This window comes from Tenrec ecaudatus, chromosome 16 (assembly GCF_050624435.1).
Source record: "Tenrec ecaudatus isolate mTenEca1 chromosome 16, mTenEca1.hap1, whole genome shotgun sequence".
Lineage (NCBI taxonomy): Eukaryota > Metazoa > Chordata > Mammalia > Afrosoricida > Tenrecidae > Tenrec > Tenrec ecaudatus.
In genome coordinates, this window is record NC_134545.1 from 77,852,401 (window position 1) to 77,875,233 (window position 22,833).

Genomic DNA, 22,833 nt, shown 5'->3' on the forward strand with positions numbered 1-22,833 from the left:
GAAAGCAAGACTCCTATCATGGAACCACCAGTGCCCTCTACGTTATGAATAATGTCTAACAAAGTAAACTACCCTCAATAAATCTATGATTAATAAACATTAACTTGCTTTTCCATTACTTTCTTATCTGGCAATAGATACATGTATAGCATCAGGTAAACTGTTAAAGTGTCTAAGGGAAACTTGTATGCAGGTGTCATCCAAGAGGAAGGACTGGGGTTAAAAGCACAGAATTGGTCCAGTTCTCCCGGGGCCTGCAGTCTAGTTTCAAATCATCTTCCTCCCTTTGTTCAAGGGCAGGTGACTGCGACCACTCTGACTGCTGGACAGAAGCAAATGTAAATCCATTAATGAGGGATGTAACACCTCGATTCTGAAGTTCTAATGTTCACATGCAATGTATGTCACTCAGAAAATAAACAAGAGTGGTAATTGGGAGAAGCGGTATAACACAGAACACACAAACATCACACAAAAATGGTCAAGATCAAATCTGTGAGAACTTGAAAGTAGTCAAAAGTTAACAAGCACCGAGTGAAATGTTGAACCTTTTCGAAGAATGATAGGAAAGTTCTGTGTTTTTCTTTCCCTTGCTTCACCCCTCTCCCCAGCTCAATGCCAGTATGGATGACAGTAGCCAGCGTCCCTGGTGTGAGACTGGAAAACAGGCATAGGGGCCCTATCTGACCCCGGCTTCCCTGTCGCCACGAGGCAGAGTTCAGACATGCCTCCAGCCTCCATTCTTTACCTACTCTGGTGCCAACTGTTCTTGCCACAGCATGCTCCTGCCATTCTGGGTTCAGTAATTGATTGCACTGGCCACACCACCCACAGACAATACTCGTGTTTAAGGAGTTCTGTTAGGGCGTTGACATGTCAGAAATAGTTAACAGAAAAGAGTCCTTGGTTCTGTTTATGGTCCTCAACTTCTCAGCCACATGGTCCCTTGGCTTCTGCCTCTGGGCCAAGAAGCCAGCCTGCTGCTCTGCCTACCAGTCTTTCACTTTGGGCTCTGCTCTTTCTCAGGGTCTCAGCCTGGCTCCCTTGCTCCATCCCACAGTTGCCAAGCTGCCGCTTCTGGTGCCTCTGGCCTCTGCCATTCTGGCAGAGATCATCAACATGCGCCACTGGTAGCTCTCCTTTCGTTAAGGTCTTGAGATGTTTCTGATTCCAGCTGCTGAGGTGGATTGTTCTTAAGTGGAGGTGTGGTTTTGTCTCAGCAGACCATACCACCTCCAAGGAAATAAAAGGTAGGGACATGAGTCACACTCTAAGGTAGAGGCTCAATATATTTTCACTTTAATCTTAAAACAGCACCTCCACCAAAATGGGATTATACCTCTAGGCCTAAAGCTCTGCTGGAATTTACAATACCACAAAATGGATTGTGGCTAGAAGGGCCATATTAATTGACTATTCAAAGACCCTGGGTCCAAAAGGAGCAGAATGTACTAAAAGAATTGGGTTTGTCTGTTCTAGCCTGACCGGGAGTGGCCCGAAGGACTGACTCCAGGCACATTTACCTTTGTTTCATCTAACTTGGAACTCCCTTGGTGTGGAAAAGCAGGGAGCATTCTTCCTTGAAAACACTGGGACAAATGAACAACCCACTGCCACCACTGTCACCTGAGGCAAACAATAGCACCCAAAGCCTGGGAGCGGGGAGCTTAGGGAAATAATTTCTTAGAGAAATTTTGACATTCAAAAGTGTCCAGGTGTCCTGGGAAATTTAGAAAGCCCATTGCAGGCAAGACCTTAAGATCGTGAGCTGTACAGCTGTGGGCCCTGCAACATCCCAAGAGCCTGTGTGCTGTGTGTGTCAAGTGGAAAAGCTGATTTTCATAAGGACTTTTTAAGGGGCCTTATGTAAACAACGTAATTTTGAAAAATCAAAATTGAGTGACATTTCCTAATTTCAAACTTTGCTATAAAGTGTGTTGTTAGTTGCAGTTGAGTTGGTCCTTGACTCTTGACCCCATGTACAATGAAATGGACCACTGGTCTCCATCGGCTTTTCATTGACGGATGTGAGGAAGTAGGTCACCAGGCCTTTCTAGTCTTACAGTGGAAGCTTCCCTGAAGCCTGTTCAGCAGCACACATGTCTGTGCATGAGGTGCATTTGCCAGAAATCAAACCCGGGTCTTCTGCGTGGAAGCTAACCATTATACCACTGAGCGACCACGGTCCCTCTTATTACAAAGTACAATAGAGCAGTGTGGTACTGCCATAGGCTAGACACAGACCAATGCTGGAAAGCTGGGAGTATGGAAATAAACCCATACGTGTGTGACTTAGTGACCTGTGACAATCACTGATGTGATTGCTGCAAGAATCCAATGGAGGGCCAGCGGAGAATAGGGCTTCCAACAGCAGTGCTGACACAACCAGACACCTATGTGACAGCTTAGGTAACAATTCAACATAGATCGGTGACCTAAATGGACCCTACAAGAAAGTGATTAGAAGGAACTAGGTAAATCTCCAGGACCTTGAATTTGGCAATGGATTCTTTAAAGATGTGGAAAAGAAGGAAAGCTCAGCAAATTAACATAAAAAATTTTAAACTTTTGTGTAGCAAAAGATATTAATTGAAAAGAGCAGAATAAAGATTTGAAAATCATATATTTCCTAAGAAACTAGTATCCCAAATATATAAGGAACTCTTACATCTCACAAAATCCAATTTTTAAACTTGACAAAGGACTCTATTTAAGTCCTTCACTAAAGAACATAGACAAATGTCCCCCAGACACATGGAAGATGCTCAATATCATTGGTCATTAGGGAAATTAAAAAATCCCAATGAGATATCATTTTACCACTACATTTAATGTCTATTAGAAAAATGGAAACCAACAAGTATTGATGAAAACATGGAGAGAAATTGTACAAACCCCCAATAAAATGATTTAAAAAAACGGAGAGATTTGGACCCTTGTACATTGCTGGTGAGAATGTAGAATAGTAGTGTAACCATTGTAGAAAACTAGCATTTTCAGTTACCACATGTCTCTAGTCATTCCACTCTCAAATATAAACCCCCCAACTAACTGGAAAGTGCTCAAACGCATGTATACACGTTGTAGTAGTGGTATTCATAATAGCAAGTGGAAACAACCCAAATGTCCATCAGAGGATGAATGGGTAAATTGTGGCATTTACACACAATTGCATGGCCAAAAAGAATGAAGCATTGACATGCTACAATGTATATGATGCTCACCTTCCTAACACAATTGCTGAAGACTCCGTGGGTGCATAAGCAAATGTGGTGAAGAAAGCTGATGGTGCCCAGCTATCAAAAGATATAGCATCTGGGGTCTTAAAGGCTTGAAGATAAACAAGCAGCCATCTAGCTGAGAAGAAACAAAGCCCACATGGAAGAAACACACCAGCCTGTGTGATCATGAGGTGTTGAAGGGATTAGGTATCATGCATCAAAGAACAAAAAATCATATCATTGTGAATGAGGGGAAGACGGAGTGGAGACCCAAAGCCCATCTGTAGGCAACTGGACATCCCTTTACAGAAGGGCTGTGGGAAAGAGATCTAGGCAGGGTGCAGAGTAGCAACAACTTTCCTCTAGTTCCTGAATCACTATCATGATCCCAATTCTACCTTAAAAATCTGGCTAGACCAGAGGATGTATACTGGTACAGATAGGAACTGGAAACACAGGGAATCCAGGACAGATGATCCCTTCAGGACCAGTGGTGAGAGTGGCAATACTGAGAGGGAACCGATTACAAGGATCTACATATAACCTCCTCCCTGGGGGACAGACAACAGACAGGTGGGTGAAGGGAGACATCGGACAGTGTAAGACATGACAAAATAATAATTTATAAATTATCAAGGGTTCATGAGAGAGTGAGGAGCGGGGAGGGAGGGAAAAAATGAGCTGATGCCAGGGGCTTAGGTGGAGAGCAAATGTGTTGAGAATGAAGAGGGCAACGAATGTACAAATATGCTTTACACAATTGATGTATGTATGCATTGTGGTAAGAGTTGTATGAGCCCCCAATAAAATGATTAAAAAAAAAAAAAAGACAGTCTCAGAAACTCTAAGAAGGCAATTCTACTCTGTTCTGTAGGTGGCTATAATTTGAGGGGGAAAAAAACACTTTTTGTAAAGTTCTTAAAGGTACATTTTAGAAATGTGTACATCATTTGCCAATAAAGTACAGTTATGCATGTGTGCACACACCCGCAGAGGCAGATCTGGAAACAAAACAAGAGAAAAACAGACACTGGAAATAATTTATCAAAAATACAGACAGTAGATTGATATGAGGGAACTATTGAATTGTATGATATGTGAATGAAGTGCCAATAAAACTGTTTAAAAAACAGATAGTAGAGTTTCCAACCAAAATCTTAAAAAATTAAAGAATTTTAAGATAAGATGTAGTATGAAAGGGCTTCCAAAAGCCCATGGTAAAATTCTACACTTGATCTTAGCCAAAAGGCCGAGGAGCGATGGTAAAATTCTATTATTTTTCAGTTCCATCTTTCTACAAACTTAAAAAAATTATTAAAATAGTAATATTTTATCCTTTAGTTTATATTTATATTGAAGACATACTATGATAGTGAGCTAAGTCATTTTAAAGAAAATTTTTTGGCCAACGTAAATATTTCACTTGAAAACCTTCCCAATACAAGCAATACACATGCTTCTTTATGATTCACTTGTTTCTGTAGGCAAGAAATATTGGGGAATGGATAAGGACTTTTGTTAGGACCTTTTAAGCCCAAAGTAACAACTCCTATTTATCATGAGTCACCATCACTACAGCTTATGTTTGATTATTCTGAGGACTATGTGAATATACTCACCCGTTCACTGTGATCCTATAGGACGAGAAGAACTGCCCTGTAGGACTCCCAGGGCTACAGGTAATAGTTACGGCCAGGCTTCTCCCACAGCACGGACAACAGTGGGCTCAAGCTGCCTATCTTTCAGTTAGAAGTCAAGTGTTTAACCACTGCACACTAAGGCTCCTTCAGAATGTGCTAAAAATAAAGTAATAGTATAATAGCATTTATGCTTGAGTGACACAAATGAGGTTCTCAACATTTAAGAAGAGGAATCCAAAGTCTGAATTTTTTCCTAATGTGTTTCCCTAGGAATTTGTTAATTTAAATACAAGTAGTCTATAATGAAGCACACTTGTTATTTGTTTTATATTTTCAGTCAGAATTTTTGTTTTGGGGTATGGTGCTAATGAATCATTTAACATGGGCCTTTTCGTTACAACCTTTTTCTTAAATCATTTTATTGGGGGCTCTTACTGTTCTTTATTTTTTTTTTACATTTTATTAGGGGCTCATACAACTCTTATCACAATCCATACACATACATACATCAATTGTATAAAGCTCATCTGTACATTCTTTGCCCTAATCATTGCTCTTACTGTTCTTATAACCATCCATACATCAATTGTATGAATCACATTGCCATCATCATTTTCTAAACATTTTCTTTCTGTTTGAGTCTTGGTATTAGCTCCTCTTTTTTCCCCTCCTTCCCCACCCTCCCACCTTGTGAACCCTTCCTTGATAGATTAAAAATTATTACTGTTTTCACATCTTACCCCAACTGTTGTCTCCCTTCACTCATGTTTTTGTTGTTCTTCCCCTCTGGGGCGGGGGTGTGTTATATGTCAATCATTGTGATCAGTTCCACCTTTTCTCCCCCTTCTTCTCCCACATTTCCCCTACCCTCTTGGTATTGCTACATTTCTGTTCCTAAAGGGTTGATCTGAGAGCTCTTACTGTACCAGTATACAGGCTCTGGTCTAGCTGGATTTGTAAGGTCATGATATTGGGGGTGAGGATGCCTCAAGGAACCAGAGGAATAGTGTGTGTTTCATCAGTGCTATACTGCACCCTAGTTGACTCGTCCCTTTTCTTGTGACCCTTCTGTGAGAGGATGTCCATTTGTCTACAGGTGGGTTTGGAGTTTCCACTCCAACCTCCCTTTGTTCTCAACAATATGATTATTTGTTTTGGGTCTTCCTATGCCTCTTACCTGATCCTGTTGACACCTTGTGATCACACATGCTGATGTGCTTCTTCCATGTGGGCTTGCTGCTTCTCTGCTAGATGGCCACTTGTTTGACTTCAAGCCTTTAAGACCCCAGATGCTACATCTTTTAATAGCCGGGCACCATCAGCTTTCTTATCACATTTGCTTATGCACCTATTTTGTCTTCAGTGACCCTGCACACAACTTTGTTTCTATCGCTATCAAAGGTGTTGCTTCCTAGTACTTTCCTGTTTCCTTTTACCTTCTCCTGCTCTATCACACTCACTCTTCATTTGCCTCTCAGTAATTCCTCTTGGCTAGATTACTATTGTTCCAACACCACCAGGGTCCCTACATACCCCTACCCTGCTTGCTGTTGATTTTAGTTCCCTAGTTGTTCCCCTGTCCATGACATTGTTGCTCACCACTCCCTTCCCCCTGCACCCTCCTCCTTCTCCCAGCCCCCAAGTCCCCGCAGAACCTGTGGTTCTGGTGCTTTCTCCTTGGGCTGCTTCTCATGTCTATCTTATATAGACAGACAAAACTGCAAGAATGAAGACAAAACAAAAAGAAAAAAAAGATAGAAGGGGAGAAATAAAAAGAAGAAAAGGTGGAAAAAAAACCATAATTCCAGGTTTGTCTGCTGACCTTTAAGACAATCTCCCCACCAGGATTGGAGATCTCCAGGTACTGCCCCTCCTAGCCTGAAGTCTATTTGGGGGGATTCTCGGGGGTTTTGTGGCTTTGCATCTGTTGCTGATCTGCTCCTTTCTTGGTCCCTCCCACTGTGGGGGTTCAGACCAGTGAGTCCCACTTATGATCATCTAGTTTCCATTTAAATTTGTTGTATGTTTCATCTTTAGTAATACATATGTATTTATATAAGTATATCTGTAAATTTATATGCAATACTCCCAACCCCCAAAGGTAAAGATCAGATTTATAAGGATAATGATAATAATAATAAAAATTTTTAAATAAACAAGGTATTGACTTCTCTTAGAACTACTTTAAGCAGAACAGAACCCTATCATAAATTTTGGGAACTGTCTGTAATCTTAATAATCTAGAATCTCAGGGTTTTAATACAAATAATTTTCTTTTTAATGCGGTTTACAAAAGTAGTTTTTAAAGATTACAAATAAGATGATGGGAACCTTTAATTTATAATGTTATTTTAAAAAATCATTTTATTGGGGAATTGTACAACTCTTATCACAATCCAAATGTATATCCATTGTGTCAAGCACATTTGTACATTTGTTCCCTTCATTGTTCTCAAAACATTTTCTTTCTACTTGAGCCCTTAGTATCAGCTCCTCATTTTTCCACTTCCTCCTCCACCCTCCCAGGTTGTTTTCTTTTAACACCATAATATTTACAAATGTCCTGTCATTTTTGCATTGTTAGGTGCCATTAAGTTGGGTTTCTTTGACTCATAAGGTTTTCTGTCCTTCTGAGGAGTTGTGGTGGTTCAGTGAGTTATGGGTTGGGCTGCCAATCACAGGCTGGCAGTTCAAAACCAACTGCTCGAGATGAGAAACAAGGCTCCATACTCCTGTGAAGATTCAGTCTCGGGAACCCACAGCTGTGACAGTTTTACCCTGTTCTATAGGTCTGCAAACTTTTTGACTCCCCATATCTTGGCAAAACATTGGGAAGTATAAACAAATCAGACAGAAACCAGAAATGAAAAGCATGATAAATCATAGTCTCGGTATGTGGGTTTCATAGGTGAATAGTCACAGTTAAAAGTAAATAGGTTGGAAGAAAATAATTATACCAAAATATGGCAAGACAAAACAATGAGAAACATGAAAGAAACAATATGATGAAGAGAGTTAACATCTGGGTAATTAGAGTATCAGAAAGAACAGGAGAGAATGGGGTAAAAGCTTTAAAGGACTTGAAAACAGGGAGGGAGGGGAAAAATGAGGAGCTGATGCCAGGGGCTTAAGTGGAGAGCAAATGTTTTGAGAATAATGAGGGAAATGAATGTACAAATATGCTTTACACAATTGATGTATGTATGGATTGTGATAAGAGTTGTATAAGCCCCTAATAAAATATAAATAAAGTAAACAAAGACTAGAAAACAAAAGAAACAAAATCAAAACCAAACAGACCCAACAGGATCAAAACAAAGCCACGCCTTATGCAGATCACATCAAAACTGCTAAAAGCAAAGATAGTGACAAACTCTTAACAGTAACTGGAGGAAAATAGAGATTACTTCCAAAGAAACAACAAGCTGAAAGCTGATTGTAATAGAAAGAATGGAAGCAGAGCTGAATTCTTGTGTAAAAACCTGAAAGAAGCTTGAGCAGCAGGAACGGTAGATTAAGGGCATCTAAAGAGCCAGTCCTGTGTAAATGCAACAAGAAGACTGACAAAACAACAACAAACAAAAAATTGTGAAGATTCCCCTCCCCGCAAAATTAAATCTTACAATAAACCAAAGGATTTATTCAGGAAAAACAAGTGGATCTCTGTACGGATGGAGAACGTCATGTATGCTTCCCATGCTCTTGTCCCATTACCCTCTTCAGCTCCAATAGTCATAACAGCCTCAGGGCAGCCCGGCAGAGGAGGCTGAACTGCAGGGAGCAAAATGGGGTTGGCATTTTCTGAACTCACCATTCTCAGAGAATTATTACCAATTTTGGCCATTGCCTAGAAGTCCCCATTCCTCTGATTTGTCTTTATTTGACCAGAATCAGGCTTTGTTTAGTGTGAACAACCTTTTTTCTTAGGCTTTTTGGAAACAATCAGCAGTAATAGTTGAACATTGGCACTGCTTGGAATAGCAACAGCCCCCCAAACTCCCAACTCCCCTGCCATCAAGAAGATTCCTACTCATAGAAACTGTATAGAGGGTTTCCTAGGCTGTAAATATTTATGGAAGAGTGGCTGGTGGCTTTGAACCATTGACTTTGGGGTTAGCAACGTAAGGGTAAAACAAACAAACAAACAAACAACAATTTCTTTTTAAAAAGAGCTGGAGAATCTAAATCCAAAGACTTTGAAAACCTCCGTCATTTCTGCATGACTAAAAGGCCTTAAGCACATGTGGACGACAAACGTGCTCGAATCACACATGCACACCGAGCCTCTCCGTAATCGCTTAGAGATTTATTGGTTTCAGGCTTTTAAAGAAATCTCTATCCAAGCAGTGGTGTGTATATTAAGCATGAAGCCATCTGCTCCTATACAGATTTACAATCTCGGAAGCTCTTCAGAGCAGCTCTGCTCTGGCTTACAGAGTTACTATGAGTCAGTCGACTCATTGGCAGTGGGTAGGTGTAAGCTAACCACGAGGAGCCCTGGCGGTGCAATGGTTAAATTCTTGACTGCTAACTGAAAGTTGGCAGTTCAAATCCACGAGCTAGTCCATAGGAGAAAGCTCCAGTTTACTCAGGAAGATTACGGCTGCACCACAAAGGCAACATTCTCTAGGCTACTTTGGTGAGTAGTAACCGGGTCTTAGTAGCTGGTCTGTCTGTCTAGAGAAAAGGAAGATCGATGGGAAAGACACATGGAAACAACTTGTCCAACGGACTGATGGAGCACGCAAACATCATTTTCCATGACCTCGAGACCAGATGAAGTAGTTGGTTCCCGGCTACTAGCTGCTCTGAAAGCGATCACAGTAAGTCCTACATATCGAGTGAAAGAATAAGGTGGAACAAAACTCAAAACCACGAAAAAGACTAGGTTTTCTGGTCAAATACAGATTGGTGGAACCTTTAAGACTGTGACTTAACCTTTAAGACTGTGACCGTTCAGGTCTGGAACTGAATTCACCCCTTGGGCGAATTTTCAGTCAATGGACAGGTGGATAAGAAGAGCAATAACACTAACGAGGTTCCCATACCTTAGAACCATCAACTCTTGGCTTCTGATTGCTAAGCTGGCACAGAGTGGGCACCAAAGCGGTGTGTAGTTGGCTGATCCGAGACAAGCCACTTCGTATTCTAGGGATGACATACCCATGAAGGATTGTACAGCTTCTGGGCCCAGACCCATTTGCAGTGTGTCACACCTAAACCCAAAGTATCAAAAACTCATTTTAATGGATCATCCAGACCAACCAAGCGCAGACACGCCAGCAAGAGCGGTGGAGAACTGCATACAAAAGTCCATCGCAATTGACCACGCGTGGATGGGTCTAAGAAATGAAGAGGCAAAAAAAAAAAAGATTATAGATTATGGCCTGAGTGGCAGGAAGAGGACCTGAGAAATATCGGAGGCGCAAATGCATCTTGAAGAAATGTTCTTTCTGAGCTGTGGCTGTGGTGGAAAACACAGTGTTTCCCAGGAGGAAGCAGAAGTTAACCTGGTTTCTTTTGATAGGTCTTCACTAATTAAAGAACTTAGTCTACCTGAAACTAGCTACTATGTAGAACCCTGTGACTACGTACTCAGACATGTCAAGAGTCCATTCCAGCACATATAAAACTTTAAGTAACAAACAACCAACCATCATCAGGCATTTGAGATAAAAAAGGCAGCAACTATCCAGAGTTTGGAAAGGTTAGGAAAAGGAGGACTAACGGAAACAGGAAACACAGGGAGGGAATTTCTGGGGCTTCATGGGAGAAGAAAGCCACATGTTTCTCCTGTGGAATGATTGGTGGGTTCAGACCACGGACCTGTGGTTAGCAGCTCAATTTGTAGCCACTGTGCTACCGGGCCACTAAAACACGTGATGACGACATTAAAGAACTCTAGCAATGTTTTCAATCTGAAATTGATCAACATGCAATCAAGGTGCATTGATCATTATTGGCGATTGGAAGGTGAAAGTTGTTAAGAGGAAAGAATACTAGCTGGAAAATGTGACCTTAGTGACAGAAGTGATGATGGAGATCGTGTGATAGAATTTTACAAGACAAATGACCTCTTCATTGAAAATACCTTCTTTCAATAACCTAAATCAAGAAGACTGGACGCATGGACTTCAGCAGATGGAACACAAGAGGAATCAAATTGATTACATCTGTGGGAAGAGATGACGGAGAAGCTCAACATCATCAGCCAAAATAAGGCCAGGGGCAACTGTAAAACAGACCATCAATTGCTCATATACAAGTTCAGGTTGAAGTTGTTGGGAAAAAGGCGTTCAAGTTTAAATTGTTGAATGAAAAATTAAGTTGCTCTGCAAACTTTCACCTAAACTACAATTTTTAAAAATGTACCAAAATGTGATTTAGAACTCTTCAGAGTGATGACATCAATAAATGCATATAAAGATTAAACTGTATTACGTGTGCACCTTGCCATAGTTAAGCCAACAGCAAGCCTCTGTAGCTTAGAAAACACTCATTTGGTTAAGGATCATGTCAGAGTTCAAAAACTGGCCTTGCTATTTATTAGTTAAGTGCCTTTGAACAAATGGTTTAATATTTCTTTTTTATAAACCATTTTATTGGGGGTTCGTACAGCTCCTCACAATCCATCCATCCATCCACTGTGTCAAGCGCATTTGGGTTTAACATTTCTGGGTCTCTTTTTCCTCATTGAAGATGGGTGATTATCTACCTGCTGGGTTCTCAAAATGTATCAAATGTTTCTTAGACGTCCAAGCTTGGAGGTATAATTAATAAGGCTGAACACAATACGTTTATGGTCAGTTGTGCCTGGTCTTCTAGTAGCTGCAATACTGGAAGTTCAGGTGTGTCGTTCTCACTTCCCCTCCCCCACAACAAGCAGGGCTCCCAAAGAGCACCCCAAAAGAGAAAGGCTCAACGCCACAAGTCTGTGCGTACTGTGACCCCTTATAATTTACTGCTGCCGCCACTGTGATTGCTATACTGTCCTCATTCCCTGTGCGCCACATTCTCCCCATCCATACATGCACCTATCAGGCAGAATGTAGTCGCTTCGCTTTAGCTTCCTCTCTCCCCGAGTCCCTTGTTCATAGTGTTGGGCTTCCATCCTGTGCTGATTGTTGTTGCCATTGAGTTGGCTCTTCCTTGTGGCGGCTCCACGTGCAGCAAAGCCAATCACTGCCCGGTCCTGCGGCCGCCTTCACACATGCTGGTGTGCCCGAGTCCCTTGTTCCAGTCACTGCATATTTTGAGAGCTTCTGAACCTCGGGCTCAGCTTCCGCACTGTATCCGAGTATTCTGTTATCATCCATAGGCTCTTCATTGGCTAACTTTAAAAAGTAGATCACTAGGTCTTTATTTCGAGTCTGTCTTAGCCTGGATGCGTCCCTGGCACCTATGCACCAGGGGCTACCTTGTTGTTGAATCACCAGGGGTGGAGCCTCCTGGTGATTGCACAATGGATGCACAATGGATGCATGCAGTATCATAAGGTATAAGCCACAAGCGTTCAACAAACTGACAAGTGGGTGTGGTCAGCTCTTACACTCATTGCCCTGTCTCCTGGAAGTGCTGGGGCGACTTTCAGAGGCCCCTATCTGATAACATCTACTTAGCTCCAGGCTCTATGTTAGAGGCTGGGAGTACAGAGATGCCTGAGATACAGTTCTTTCTTGCCTGCGCAATGAATCCAATGGTGTCCCCCTAGTCTTGGGAACGTACCCTGTTTCATTTGGCCCCCAAAGAAACCTTTTTCTCCCTTCCGCTTTTAGGTTACTTCCCTTTCAACCACCCAATCCCTTGGCTTCCTCCTTCCCCATCTCACACCCGGCTCTTCCCTTTTTAGCTTGAGTGGCTGGGTGGTTGGAGAAGCCCGTAATTAAGATGGGGAACCCAAAAGGCAGAACAAATCAGAACCTTCTCTCTTACACTAATCAAGATTTAGGAAATGTGCCCCCGTCATCAATGTGGCTTCTTCAGTAAGCCACACACATCATTTTGCGTTCTTGATGGCACTAACAATATTTAATCCTCCCAGTCATATGATGTAACACGACTAGTACATTTCTATAGGCAAAAAATCAAGCCAAAGCAACAACAAAAACCTAGGTTGAGAAATATTCTGTGCCTTTCCCAAGGCCACAGAGCTAAGAGATGTGAGCGAAAGGCCTTGCTTTTAAACACTGGGAAACACAGCTTTATGGTTATCTACAGACAGTGTATTTTAAAAAACAGATTTATAATTTATAGATTATAAAGGGTTCATGGGTTGCGGTGGGGAGGGGGGTTCGGGGAGAGAAGGGGAAAAATGAGGAGCTGATACCAAGGGCTCAAGTAGAAAGCAAATGTTTTGAGAATGATGATGACAACAAATGTACAAATGTGCTTGACACAATGGATGCCTGTATGGATTATGATAAAGAGTTGTACGAGCCCCAACAAAATGATAAAAACAAAAGCAGATGCTAAGCAAAGAAGGAACATGAGAATAGTGTTCATGTGATAGTTGGCTCATTGGTGCACTATTACCTGCAGAATTTTGAGTGTAAGTTTTATTGAATTTTGAGTTCCTGAATATTTGTGCTGTTTATTACATTAAATTCAGTATAACAACAACAAATGATCAAATATCTTGGGAACTTGTTTTCTGTATTTTCAATATCTTCTTGAGATCAGGGACCCAACCTGTTCATCTGTCACATATGTCTCCTGAAGCATAATCCATTGCTGTCCCTCAATGTGCCATCATTTATTGAATTTTCTCTTTATGTTTCCATTCCTCCTTGCTTCCCTCTGAACTTTGGTGTTGGGTAAACACTGCTCTTTTGACCTTAACTGCTTTATTTTTTAACACAAGAGGGAGTTCAGTTTCGGATTTCAAGGGTGACTACAGGCCATAATCTCGGAGTTCCACCTACCTCTTTCCAACCCAATAAACCTAGTCTTTTTAATGAAATTTGCATGTTGTTTGTGGAAATTTGTGTCTATTGGTACACACCAAGGGTAGACAGGCTAAGTAGCGCAAATGGCTAATGCACTGTCCCACTGACAGAATGATTGACCTTCGAGTCTGCCAGAGGCACTTCAAAAGAAAGGCCGGTGATCTACTTCTGAAATAAAACAGAGTCGGAATTAAAACCTCCATGGAGGGCAGCTGTCCTCTCAGACACACGGGCCACCATGAGTTGGGGCGGACTTGATGGTAATGATTGTTTTTAATAGTAATTGTTTGAACGTTGAAACTGTTTTCCAAAGTATCTACACCATGTCTTGAGATTAAGTCATCAAGTATGGCAATGAGGGTTGGTTCTAATTCATCCATGCATGGGTTTATCCCGAGAAAAACGTGTTTACACATGTCCCTGCAGACAAACTCTCTCAGGAATGCACTTGTCCCAGTCTTGTTAGGGAGCCTTCAAAAAAATCCAATCAAAAAAATGGCTTCTAAGGCAGAGAAGATCCCCTAGGGGTAATCATGATGGATTTTCTTGAAGGACATAGGATGATCGTGGGGGCTTTTTTTTTTTTTTTAAAGGAATTTTAGGAACATTGTAAACTGTATCAGTGAGAAAAAGGCCAGGGAAGTTACAGTGAGATTTCCCCCCACCACATCACAATGTACCTGCTCATTTTCCAAGACTAGCAAGGGTTGTCTTATGAGAATTTCATCGGGAAACTCTATTCCATCCATCACATTTCTTATTTTCTAAACTCAAAGAACATTTAAAAGGAAAATGATTTGAGGCTCTGGTAGATACCCAAACTGTCCTTTTGACATAGTGTAAATAGAGTAATGCAGAATTCTTCGGGGAAGGATTCAGACATGTCTAGACCTAGATGGAGGATGTGTTGAGAAACAATAGCTTCACATTTTGATATTTGTGTATATTAATGGTGATTGTGCAGCAGTCCTTTTTGACCTACCCTCGTAATTTTCCACCAGTGGTATTAAAGGTCCCTAATTCTCCACATCCACACCAAGACGCATTATTTTATGTATATTTAATTACCCGGCCCTCGTGTGTTTGAAGTTGTGGTTTTTATCTCCATCTCCCCAGTGAGTACAGGACTTGTGCTTGCATTCGCAATCAAAGAAAGTGGCACTCAAGAAATCAAACAAGGCGAATGCATCAGTCAAATCTGCTGTAAAAGATCTCTTTTAAATGTCAAATAAACTAATAAATAAAACCAAAACAAAGGTAGGCTTGATCCAAGCCGTGGCATTTTTGTCACCTCCTGTGCATGAGAAAACTGGACAATGAATAAGGAAAACTGAAGAAGAACCGGTTTCTTTGAATTATGGTGTTGGTGAAGGCTATTGAAACATATACCATGGATTGTCAGAAGAACAAACACACCTGCTTTGGAAGATGTGCCCAGATGCTCCTTAGAAGTTAAACTAATGACACTGTTTCACGTACATGTTATCAGGAGAGGCCAGTCCCCAGAGAAGAACATCAAGCTTGTTAAAGTAGAGGCTCAGCCCCAAAGAGGAAAGCCCTCAATGAGGGGCTGTAACAATGGGGTCGAACACAGCACTGGTTATGAGGCTAGTGGAGGACTGGGCAGTATTGTGTTGCGTTGTACACAGGACTGCGATGAGTCAATAGCATCCAACCACTACAACACTGAACGGACTGCTAGTCTGAAGTCGAACCCAACAGCATCTTGGAAGAAAGGACTAGCAATATGGTTTCCTAAAGACAGCGTCCAAGAAAACCTAAGGAAGCAGAGTCCTATTCTACAACACAGGAAGAGGTCACTATGAGTTGGAATCGAATCAAGGGCAAAGTTATTTTCTTTTAAAAATGACACTGGATTCTGTACCTTCTCATGTGTTGATTGGCCATATTTACATTTTCTTTGGAGAAATGTTATGTGTGAACCCTTTGTGTATTTTCCATTTAAGTTCAGTCATCTCCACACAAAGCTCCAGTGTCAGTGTCATTCATCCACATTATAGCGTGATGAAATGGACACAGAGCAAGGTGGGAAGAGAACACCAACGAATCCATGTCACCCAGGTCTCTGATTCTCTGCATGGCACAGACATTTTTCTTTAAAAAAAATCATCTTATTGGCATATGACATAGCATAAATTTAATCGCTCAATCACATTAAGAAAAGTTGTACAAACATCACCATAATCAATTTAAGGACATTTTCTTCTAGTGTTCATTTTCATTAGCTTCTCAATTCACATAAAACACAAATTAACAAAAAACCAACAATGACTCCACGAAATACAGAAAAACTTCAACCTAAAAGAGAACAGAAAACATTAAAAACTGAAACTTTAAGTCGAGTCAAAAGGGAGATCACAGGATAAGGCATTACATGTTAACCTATCCACATCTGTCACAACAGACTTCACAATGCTAAGAGCAAGGTTACCCACCTCCCTCCACTGCAGTCAGAGGGGATGTACAGGATGTTTCATTTATGTATCAGTCCTGCAAATGGATTTTCGGCTTCCACGGTCTTCTGTAGCCTTCTACAAACCAGGCGTTCGCAACTTAAACTCTGATATCATTCCCTTTTTCGGATTTGGATTTTATTTACAATCCTTGGGTCACACAGGCTGGTGCTTCCTCCATGTGGACTTAGTTGATGCTTCACTTAGCTGGCTGCTTGTTTTAAGACAAGTGTTTAAAGACCCAAGACACTATTTTTTCTGGCAAGCCTTTAAGCTGATATTCTTTCTGATAGCTGGTACCATTTGGTTTCTTTTGCCATCATTTTAAAATTTTATTTTTATTATGATTTTAATAAAAAATTTTTGGCTTTTTAATTATTTTCTCTTTTCTTATAAAAATCTCTCTTTTTTTGGTGTAGGGAGCCCTGGTAAGGCGTGATCAAGGTTAATGGAACTGAGAAGAATTACTAAAACCCAAATGAAGGCTGAGTATGATGGTGGGACAAAAGGAAAGTATAAGGAAATAGAGGAAAGAGCTAGGAGGCAAAGGGCATTTATAGAGGTCTAAATAAAGGCATGTACACATGTAAATACATTTCTATGTGATGAGGAAATAGATCTATGTGCATATATTTATAAGTTTAGTATTAAGGTAGTAGATGGGCATTGGGCCTCGACTCAAGTACTCCCTCAATGCAAGAATATTTTGCTCTATTAAACTGGCATTCCAGGATGCTCACCTTCCTGACACAATTGCTGAAGACAAAGTGGGTACATAAGCAAATGTGGTGAAGAAAGCTGATGGAGCCCAGCTATCAAAAGATATAGTGTCTTCTGGGGTCTTAAAGACTTGAAGGTAAACAAGCAGCCATCTAGCTGAGAAGCAACAAAGCCTACATGGAAGCACACCAGCCTGTGTGATCACGAGGTGCCGAAGGGATCAGTTATCAGACATCAAAGAACAAAAAAATCATATCATTGTGAATGAGGCGGGGGAGTGCAGAGTGGAGACCCAAAGCCCATCTGTAGGCAACTGGACATCCCCTACAGAAGGGTTGTGGGGAGGAACCAAGCCAGTCAGGGTGCAGTGTAGCAACAACTTTCCTCTAGTTCCTAAGTGCTTCCTCTCCCCCACCCCCCAACTCCCACCTCAACCCCCACCCCATCCCCACTATCATGATCCCAATTCTACCTTACAAATCCGGCTAGACCAGAGGATGTACACTGGTACATATAGGAACTGGAAACACAGTGAATCCAGGACAGATGATCCCTTCAGGACCAGTGGTGAGAGTGGTGATACTTGGAGGGTAGAGGAAGGATAGGGTGGAAAGGAGGAACCAATTATAGGGATCTACATATAGTCTCCTTCCTGGGGGATGGACAACAGAAAAGTGGGTGAAGGGAGACGTCAGACAGTGTAAGACATGACAAAATAATAATTTATAAATTATCAAGGGTTCATGAGGGAGTGGGTAGCGGGGAAGGAGGGGTAAAAATGAGGAGCTGATGCCAGGGGCTAAAGTGGAGAGTAAATGTTTTCAGAATGATGAGGGCAACGAATGTACAAATGTGCTTGACACAATGGATGCAGGTATGGATTGTGAGAAGAGTTGTATAAGCCCATGATAAAATGATTTAAAAAATAATAAATCATTTTATTGGAGGCTTGTACAACTCTTCTCATAATCCATCCATCCATCCATTGTGTCATGCACATATTTGTACATTTGTTGCCATCATCATTCTCAAAACATTTCTCTTCTACTTGAGCCCTTGGTTTCAGCTCATTTTTCCTCTCCCTCCCGAACCCTTGATAATTTATAAATTATTTTGTAATGTCTTACACTGTCAGACATCTCCCTTCACCCACTTTTCTGTTGTCCATCCCCAAGGGAAGGGGTTATATGTAGATCCTTGTGATCGGTTCCCCCTTTCTATCCCACCTTACCCTCCTGGTATTGCTACTCTCATTATTGGTCCTGGGGGGGTCTATCTGTCCTGGATTCCCTGTGTTTCCAGCTCTGATCTGTACCAGTGTACATCCTCTGGTCTAGCCGGATTTGTAAGGTAGAATTGGTATCATGATAGTGGGTGGGAAGGGAGCATTAAAGAACTTGAGGAAAGTTATATGTTTCATCGTTGCTATACTGCACCCTGACTGGTTTATGTCCTCCCTGTGACCCTTCTGTAAGGGGATGTCCAGTTGCATACAGATGGGATTTGGGTCTCCACTCCACACTACCCCTCATTCACAATGATACACTTTTTTGTTCTCTGATGCTGATACCTGATCCCAGTGACACCTCATGATCACACAGGCTGGTGTGCTTCTTCCATGTGGACTTTGTTGCTTCTCAGCTAGATGGCTGCTTGTTTATCTTCAAGCCTTTAAGACCCTGGACACTATATCTTTTGATAGCCAAGCACCATCAGCTTTCTTCACCAAATTTACTATGCACCCGCTTTGTCTTCAGTGACTGTGTTGGGAAGGTGAGAATCATGGAATGACAGTTTAATAGAACAAAATATTCTTGCACTGAGGGAGTACTTGAGTGGAGGCCCAATGTCCATCTTCCCCATCGTCATATATGTATTTACATGTGTACATGCCTGTATTTAGATCTCTATAAATGCCCTTTGCCTCCTAGTCCTGTCATTGGGTTTCTTTACCACACTTTGCTACAGCACCCACATCTTTGGTTATCTCTTCATGAGGATAAGTATCAAGTAGAATCAGAGACGAGAGACATTCCAATTTGATCATGTTAGCAATGCGATAAATTAGTAAGGGGAAAAAAATCAAATGAATTATTTTGTCAAATATTTAATTCAAAAAAAGAATTTGTTAATCCTTTTGAAAAGGTTGAAGTGGATTTTGAAGGACAGTGATAGAGGCGAGATAAGCCCTGATAGAGCTTGTCTCTGAGAAGATAAGGTTGTTCTAGAAAATTTGAAGTACAAACAAAAAGGCCTTGTGAAAGCAATAGATAGCTGTGTTTGATTCCAGAAAGGAAAGGAAGCAAAACAGACACTCATGGATCAGAAAAAAAAGAAATAAAATAGAATATAATCCATTGGCACGATTTAAACAGTCAAAAATAATACAATTTTAGTATCAGTAAAACCAAGCTCTTATAGTATATTTCATTGGTATTGTCAAGCTGTAATTTGAAAACTTATTTCCCTGTACATTTAATTCTTCGGAATCAATTACAATAATATACCTAATTTCCTACTAGATGAATTATAGTTGAAAGCAACCTTCTTTCCTTACAAAGTTTGAACGTTTACACAAAAGCTATGATTAAAATAAATAGTGCCCATTTCGGGGAGAGAGCCTTGTTTAATTCAGAATATAATTAAAATCTCATGTAGCTTTATTGGTTTTAGTATCCAGCAGAGAAAAAATATTGAAACTCCAAGAGATTTTGAATTAAATACCTACAACAGTTTAGTTTTATTAGTTCTGATGGTGTGAAAAAAAATCATAAGGACAACATTGAAAAAAATCTAGGTTTTTTTAGAGCCCCAAATGACTTTTAAACAATAAAACAAGCTATAAAACCTATGTGTGATATTAAAAATTATGTTGTTCAATAAATGTGATATTCACAAATGTGGCTATAATTTTTTCCACCTACACTACAGCAAAGTGAACATGGATCTGGTGACTGGATTTGGAAGAGGCAGTGTTATATAGCTTAACAGAGTTAAGTGCCTCAATTTGCTAGTTAGGATTATGTAGCAGAGTTGGAATGCTATACAGCCTTTTAGCACCTTGTGCACGTCACTGTGTTTGAGGCTACAGCAAAGAAAGAGATGACGCTTCCTTTTCTTAATGGTTACTCCCAAGAATTTTAATATTTATTTTGTAAGATTTGCAGACTTAACTCCTATAGCTGATAGCTAAATCACACAGCAAATAAACTAGTTCTAGAATTCTATATTATATTTGAAGATGGAGAAAAGGGCTGGTTAATGATTAACTATAAAAAAACAGTAAATGAGTTGTAGTTATCTTAATTACATGCTCATTGGACCAATCCCCAAGCCAAAGCCACAGCCATGAAGTCAATTCCGACTCATAAGAACCCCATATAGGGTTTCTGGGACTGTACATCTTCATGGATACAGTCTCCTTTTTTCCCCATAGCGTGGCTGGTGGGTTTGAACTGCTGACCTCAAACTTAGCAGTCCAATGCTTCTCCCACAGCACCATCAAGGCTCCTTTACTAAATGAAAGAAGGTAGGAAAAAGGAGAAAGTCCAGGTTAAGGGGGATATTTAATGAGAAAAGCAGCCCAGTTATCTGTTTATTTCATTTCAGCCTTGATCTTTAAAGACTCAAACCTCTTTTGAAGGCATATTTAGGCTTCAGGTAATGATAATCGTCCTTCCATTATCCTCAAACGAACCCTGGTGGTGCAGTGGGTTACAACGTGGGCTGCTAACCACATGGTTGGCAGTTCAAAAATCACCAGCTGCTCTGTGGAGGAGGTGGCATCCTTCTCCCATAAAGACTTATACTCTTGGAAACCCACAGGGGAAATTTGTCCTACGGGGTCTCCATGAGGCAAAATTGGTTTGATGGCAGTGAGGGTTATTTTTTTCCCTCCCTTTGTACTCAAAAGCTTTCTGTTCTTGGAACACAGAAGAGTTTGCTTTCCTTTCAAAGGCTCCCAGCACCTTCCCGAATTCTTCATCAGACCATGGGATGAGAAGGATGACTACTGGAGTGGGGACCACGCCAGACAGACTGATGAAGGGCCCAATGTTTCTCAAACAACCTTCCCCAAATAATTTCTATGATCCTGCACTACCTGCACTCATATGTAAACGATCGAAATTCCTTCACCTTAAAAGAGTATTTTCATTTCTTTAAACATAAGCCCATAGTTATTTTTTCTACGTTTTATATTAAAATGTTTTCAAACCTAGAGAAGTTGGAACTATATTATACACTGAATACTTGTATACTCTGTATGCAAATCCATCTATTAATTGCTTTGCTGTAATCTCTGATTACCAGGGCTTTACCCCCTACCCCAGCCCAGAGTGGCTAATGGCTTTGAACTTGACCTTCCAAATCAGCAGTTAAGTGCCTAACCATTTGTAAAGATTCCTTACAAATGTGTTTAGATAGAATCAAAAGTGTACATGTATATGTATATGTGTTTGTTTATTGAACTATTTAAAAATATATAGCAGATACCAAAACTCTTCAGCCCTCACTTAATACTTATGCTTGACTCAAGCAGATACCAAAACTCTTCAGCCCTCACTTAATACTTATGCTTGACTCTCCAGGGATAAGGTATTTTCCAATGCAACCCAACAATTCCAGTATCATACATAACACAACTTAATAATGCTGTCGAACATACAATTCATACTCATTTTCCTCATAATTCCCCTGAATTTTTTTGTAGCTTAAAAATACCAAACTCGGGTAATGAATGAAGGTACAAATGTGCTTTATACAATTGATGTATGTATGGACAGTGGTAAGAGTGGTATGAGCCGCCAATAAAATGATTTTTAAAAAGTACCAGTCTCATGCTTCAAGTTTCCCCATCCTTTTCTTTCCCTCTCTCAAAGGATGATGGTGAGCTCAGCAGCTGTTCTGTTCCCCCATGTGCTTTGGAAGCTCGTGTTCCGAGGCAGGCGCTGTCAAGTCAGTTCTGACTCATAGGGACCCTGCGTATAATACAAGGAAGCACTGCTCAGTCAGGTGCCCACACAATGGTTGTGTTTGAGCCCATTGTTGCAGCCATTGTGTCAATCCATCGTCTTTGTTGCTGCCCCACTATGTTACCAAGCAGGGACTAGTCTCCCCTGATTACAGGTTCCAAGTCCATGCACATGTGACGATCTGACACCATTGTAGCTTCCAGGGAGCATTTTGGCTGTACTTCCTTCAAGACACGTTTCTTCTGTTGGCAGTCCATAATATTTTCAATATTCCTCACTATTACTGTAATTCAAACTTGATTCTCTTGTCCTTCCATATTCAATGTCCACATGATTACACTTTGAAGCTTATCATCACAAAATTGGGCCACTAGAAGCCCCTTCAAGATGGATTTTTGTATTCTTTTTTTAAAAAACATTTTATTAGGGACTCAGACAACTCTTGGTTTTTGTGTTCTTTCCATGGTTTCTGCCATAAGATGTTTTGGGCTTACCTTTATTTTTCTGCTCTGAGCAGCTACCTCTCCAAGAACTTATTTAGACTATGAATAGGTAAAACAGTCACATGGTTCAATTCCCCAAAAGATTGAAAAGATATACATTCTCTATTCACCTTGCCGCCACTTCATAAAGCAATTGAGTACTTTAGTCTTTGTGCATCTTTCCAGAGATAATTTATATCCATAGAATAAATGTACAGATAATCCAAATGATAGTATACTCCATTTGCTGAGCTTCTGTGATTTCAGCACATCTGCCCTCGGATTCTGGGATAGGCCGATGACTCTTCACCCAAAAAGGGAGTCACTTTAGAGCAAGTCCCTAATGTTTCAGATGAGAAAATCAAAGCTCAGAGAGGC

At 40.7% G+C, this 22,833-nt stretch overlaps 1 pseudogene; it reads right to left on the reverse strand.

Moving 5' to 3' along the window:
• Nucleotides 1-4,322: 4,322 nt before the first annotated feature.
• LOC142429955 (U2 spliceosomal RNA) lies at nt 4,323-4,482 on the reverse strand (annotated as a pseudogene).
• Between the last annotated feature and the right edge of the window lie 18,351 nt (nt 4,483-22,833).